The 6,144-nt window shown below is 30.5% G+C and overlaps 1 long non-coding RNA gene across 1 annotated transcript; it reads right to left on the bottom strand.

Moving 5' to 3' along the window:
* Positions 1-1,689: 1,689 nt before the first annotated feature.
* LOC120075737 (uncharacterized) lies at positions 1,690-3,523 on the bottom strand. Its single transcript, XR_005481415.2, has 2 exons — positions 3,043-3,523; positions 1,690-1,933 (listed from the first exon to the last, which is right to left on the bottom strand). It is a non-coding gene; the product is annotated as an uncharacterized LOC120075737 (long non-coding RNA).
* Between the last annotated feature and the right edge of the window lie 2,621 nt (positions 3,524-6,144).

The raw sequence follows: 6,144 nt of genomic DNA, 5'->3' as shown, positions 1-6,144 counted from the left end.
ACTACGAAGATTTTTTTTTTGGCACTCGACGGTTAGTGCATGAGCTAGTGTAGAGGGAAAACCAATTGAGAGCTATTTAAAACTACTTCGGGTTGCTAAGACTTAGTTAGAATGACTTTGAACTCACTTTTGCATGAATTAGTATACAATTAGTTATCAATGGTGCTTCATTGATTGATTATGAATTGATTTCATTGTTTTTTGCAAGCTAAATCCTATGTGACTGTTAAAATTTGAGTAACGAACCATACAACATATCTTTGTATGTTTGTGTGCTTTATTCTACCTTTCTCGAGGATGATCAAGAATTAAGTTGGGGTGTTTGATAGCACGAAAAATGTACTATCTTACTCTGCTTAATTGGAGGTTGTTCCTAGATTTTACGTGTTTATTTTGTTATTTTATAGGTTTTTAACATCCAAGAAGTAAAACTAGGAGTTTGCGACGAAATGGAGCCAAAACAGGCTAAACGATGCTCAATTGCATCAATTGGGAAAGAGAAGGCCAAAATGATCAGTTTTGTCACCGCATGCAAAGCTCTGCGACGCCCTATGGCACCGTGTTCAACGTTGTAATGCAGAATGCATCTTATTCATGAAAGGCACATAGCATTGCAGCGCTGCCTTAGAGTGTCGCAACACTCCGTACCTGATGTGCGTGAATTTCTGTTAGTATCATGCGCGCTAGCACAATTTTATAAATATTAATTATAGCCACTTAGGTCAGGGAATCTCTGATTCCAACCGACTCAAGCAAGACTTCTTTCAGTTTTCTCCATCTTTTTTATTTTCTATGTATCAAAACAATTCCTTCATGTCCATTATGTCAATTATGGGCTAAGGTATCGTTTTCTAACTTAGGTTTTGGGATTTTTTCCTATTTTCATGTGTTTGTGAGTTATTGAACAAAATACTATATTGTATTATTGGGTTCAATTATATTTTTATGAGATCATGACCATATTATAGTATGCTTGTAGATTTTATGGTTATTGCTTTGAATTAACATAAATTTCGTGACACTTGATTGGATGTTGATTTTAGGAAGTGAAAGGTTAGGTTAGCTTGCGAATCAATTAGGATTAGTATTGATCTAACCAACCTAGAATTGAATAAAAAAAAGATTTAATTAGACACTTGAAAATTAAATGTTCCACCTAACGGTTATATAGGTCTTATTGCAATTAGGACAATTTGAATTTGCATGTTTTTCATCTATTCGGATTGGACTAGTTAGTTGATCAGGATGATTTAATTAGCTTTTCTAATTGAATTGGATAGGTGTAGGCAATTATTTAATTTTGGTAATGAGAATTCGATGATTAGATAGTTCGAATGGGAATTTTGTTACAACGTTAGGCTTTCTCATATAAATTCTCAAATCCTTAATTTGTGAATTTATTTTATGTTATTTACATTTAATTGCAATCAAATCAATTTTAAATACTCCCTCTCTCTATTCAGTTACCTCAGTCTATAAACTGTCTTATTGAAAAATTCAAAAGTTCTCTATTTTCGATCCGTGCTACCACTATTTTATTTTAAGTGGAAACTATTAAAATTATTGGTTCAGAATTAGGAGACGAATTCCATCGAACCATTGGGTTCGGGTTTTTACACCCCTACTCTGAAGTTGTCTTCGTTTGAATGCAATTCAATGTTTTTGAAAAAAAAATAATAATGATGATAATAATAATAATAATCATACTGAATGAATTCATATTAAATTCAGAAAATTACAATAAATAGAACTATAGACATAACAAAAAAATATTTATTAAAGATATAAACTTGACCTATAAAATATAACAATATAAGTTGGTAAAAGAAAATCCAACAATTAAACATCAATCAAACTCGAAAAAATTTGTAAATCACCCCGTCTCTGGTGGCTGCTTGGTATGATAAAAGCGAAGTCAAAGCAATCTTCCTTTCTACAAGAGACATGAATTGAATCAGATTTTCCCTATATATTAATCTAAGCAATTCAGCTTTGTTTGATAATCATTTGATTTTTTGTTTTTTATTTTAAAAAATAAGCATATTTCATCCATATTTATAGATTTAATTTAAAAAAAAAAACTAAAAATAAAATGGTTACCAAACGTTGCTTTAACAAGGAGAAAAAATACATCAAAAGACATATGTGAGAATAACAAAGAGCTAATCATCTAATATGAAATTAGACTTAAGACATGAAAATGGATTATGATAAATTTAATTCAATATTACATCCATATTCTAACACTCTCACTCGTATGATTGAAGTTATGTTGAAAGTCTAAAGAGGGGAATCCAATATTATTAGTTGGATAGGTTGACACTACTGAAAGTCTTATATCGTCTTTTTTGGTTGATTTAAAATCTCAATTCTTATCCTTTTCAAAGGAAAGAGCCAATTATGTACTTAGAAGCAATCTCATTTGAGCAATTTTGTGGTCCATATGGTTTGAGTGCAATAACACGAAATATTCAACAATGTTGCCCATAATCAAGCTTTTCTTTTGGAGGACATTAGTTTAAATTGCTAATTTTATGTACTAAATCTAAGCTTTTCTTTAGTTATGATGTCTTTACTAAGGAAATAATTTTACAATGTAACAGTTGGAACTAAGAACATCCTACTCTAATACCATGATAAATAAACATAGAATTTTATCTCAAAATCAAATCGAGAACTGGATAGTTCATGTATATTTAAAAGATAGTATGAGGTCGCTACATTTTGAAATGTGAAATCCTCATCACACCTTTCAAGATGTGTGATTGGGTCCATCATTATTGAGTTGTATCGAATTTTATAGTCTTTAATACTATATTAGATAAATATGTTGCAAAGATTTCGAGTTCTTCCTATTTTTTCGATGTGAAATCCTTAGCATATTCCACTTATTTATTTTATTCCGTCTTACTTAGAAAAAAACGTAAATGTGAACTAATTAAATGAAATTTAAATAATTATGAACATTATATTCATTTTATTCCAATAATCCAACGCCACTAACTAAAACCTTCCATAAAAGAACAAAGCCAATGAGTTTACCTTGCTGATGCTTGCAAACCAACAGTGTAGTTGGTGTGTTTTAGAAAGGAGGCGGGGGAGATCTACGCATTGGCCTTCTTGGCCATTGGAACCTCGGTGGCGGTGGTGGTGGCGGCGGAGAACGTAAGTGCCTTCTCCTTCTCCTTCTCGTTGCTTGCAGTTCATATTCATACGGGGAAAATGACGGCGGTGGCGGTGGTGGTGGCGGAACAATGTTTGTGTAGTAAAGAGAAGGCAATGGATGAGGCTGAGCAGCGAATGTGGAGAGAATTGGGAAGCTAAAAAAGAAGGTTAATGCAACTAAAACAAAGGCCAATATTGGAGACTCCATTTTTCACTTTTTCTTTTCTTCGGTTTGTTTTGAATTCATTGATGGGTTTTGCTTTTATAATGCCATAACACCAACACTATTCTGGCTGCTTGACCATTCTGACAAGTCCATGGAGGGGATAAGTATTATACACTTCCAAATTTGTACGATAGCTTTAAGTTTCTTTCTTTCTCTCTATAATTATTTTGAGGGTACTACCAAACAAAAATTTTCAACTTGGTTATCTCAACTTGGATTCTACTTTATAATTTAGAGTCATTCCCGGAAACTTACAAATATAATATCTGTTAAAGTTAATTTGGATTTATTCTAAATTATTATTTTTCTGTCCTGCTTTTTTTTTGTTTTCTTTTGGTGTTTCTTTCTTTGTTACGTTTCTTGGCATCTATTTATTCTATAATTCAATGTATTCGAATTAAGTTAATTATTTAATAATATAAAAAATTAACATGGTATCAGAACCTAAATCCTAAGGTTTATACTTTTCAACCACTGCCTCTATCCAATTTCTGCCTCCGATCGATTGACCGAGGCAGATCCATACGCAGACCTGTTGCGAAACCCCAGTTCAGTCTCCATCCGTCAACTTTATCCATATTTGGTTCACCTATTTAGTTGATTTTGCGTTCTTGTTTCCAATTTCTCTATTTTCTGATCTTCTATGGTCTCTGTTTCGTTTTCAAATCCGTCGTTCGAGGGTTCTGTTCTATATCTCTCTACGAGAATCTCTGTCTCTAGCCCAAAAATTCTCCGTGTTTTAGTTCTTCGTGGGTTACATCTCAAGTCCAGAATTTCCCAGTATTTTAGTTCTTCATGGATTATGTCTCCAATCTAGATCTGTCATGATTTGATTCGGGAATTTTCTTTAGTTTTCGTGATCAGCTTCAGTCGGTCATTTCACAAACTCAAGTTGTCTCTACCACCTTGAGTTTAAGGGAGGGTATTAAAGTTAATTAAGGTTTATTTTAAATTATTATTTTCATATATTCTTTCTTTTCTTGCATTTTTTCCTTTTATGTTCCTTTGTTTTGTTCAGTTTATTGATGTCTGTTTATTCTATAATTCAATATATTCTGATTAAGCTAATTATTCAATAATATACAAAATTAACAATATCAAATGTATATAACGATCTCCAAGCGTTTAGTGATGGCTATATATGTTTTTTTTTTTTTTTTTTTTGTATTTACTCTCTATTTCATAGATTTTCTTGGAATCTTCCGTTTTTGACACTTCCAAAAGTATAAATGATTATATATCTAGATGTTACTCTTGACAAAGTTTCACTAAGTTTCTTGACAATCTCTAGACGTCCACGAAAGAATATAAAAATATATATTATGTAGTTTAGATTATATATCTTGCTTATGTTCTCAAATCTCTCACACATGAAAAATTATTATATTCTACGAAACTACTATAATGTAACTATCTTATAATAATTTTTAGATCTGAATTTAATAATCTAACGATATAATTAAATTTGAAATCAATTATTAAAATATAATGCATTGTCAAGTAATTAATAAAATGGGCATGTTTAGGTCTTCTCTTCCACAAAGTTGTAAGTCATGGAAATCAGAAAGAGAAATTAAGGAAAGCAAAAGAGCATTAATGCAGAGATTAGCTTCCACGAAGTTTATATTAAATAGGGGTGGAAACAGTTCGATTTCGGTAGTCAAACGGAATAGAATCGAATTTTTTAATATGTGAAACCAAACTGAATCGATTTATTGGTTCAAACTGAATCAAACTGAACTGCATATATGTTGTTCGATTCTGTTTCAAATTCAGTTTTGACATTTTTAAAAAATATATGTTATATTTTTTTAATTAAAAAATGGTTTGATTCAGTTAGATTTTAAATTCGGTTTTGTTCTTTAAATTAAAAATGGTTCGGTTTTAAATTCGGTTTTACTTTTTTTTAAATATATAAATAAATAAATATATATATATATATATATTAGTTAAAAATAGTTCGATTCGGTTTCAAATACGGTCTTCAAAATTGAAACTGAACCGAACCGAATTAATTCAGTTTCAAAATTTCTTCAAACATGATCAAATCGCATTTTTCGATTTCACTTAATTTTCGATTCGATTCGGTTCGATTTTTAAAAACGATTCGATTTTTGCGATTTGAATGACCACTCCGAATAATAAATTTGCATCGGAACTAATTAAATTTTCGTACTATATATTATATTATTTATATGGTCTATTTGTACACTTGCAAAAATTCAATCACGGGCCAAAATATGATGCTTTCACATTGTGCAGAATCCACTTGGTCAAACATATAAGCCTGACAATTCAAAAAATAAAAATAAAAATCCAGTCCTTTAATATTGATTTAATGATTAAGTGATCTGTGATTGGAACCTTCGTAATCTTGTTGAAATAAAAGATCAATTCTCTTATCTAAGTTTGATTAGATTCTTTAATTAGCACAATACTAACTAACTAATTTTCTCTTAAATCTAAATATACAATTAACATAAGAGGTTAAATTGGATAACAATAACAAAATTTTATATTATCAGAAGTGCTTTAATGTTTTTTTTTTCCTTTTTCCTTTTATCTTCACTTTTTTCATCTTTTGGTTTTTATTTTCTTTTTGAATGTTAAACCTTTCCTGAAACACTGGAACAAACAGAAAATTCTCTATAGGTTCAATTGTGAACTTATGCACACTATTTAGTTAAAATTATACACAATTAATCTACGTAGGGATCAAGGGTAGGTGTGTCCCCTCAATTGGTGACCATCTA

This window comes from Benincasa hispida, chromosome 4 (assembly GCF_027475165.1).
Source record: "Benincasa hispida cultivar pf3 chromosome 4, pf3_genome.v1.1, whole genome shotgun sequence".
In the NCBI taxonomy this organism is placed as follows: Eukaryota; Viridiplantae; Streptophyta; class Magnoliopsida; order Cucurbitales; family Cucurbitaceae; genus Benincasa; species Benincasa hispida.
This window is presented reverse-complemented; position numbering and strand designations above follow the sequence as displayed.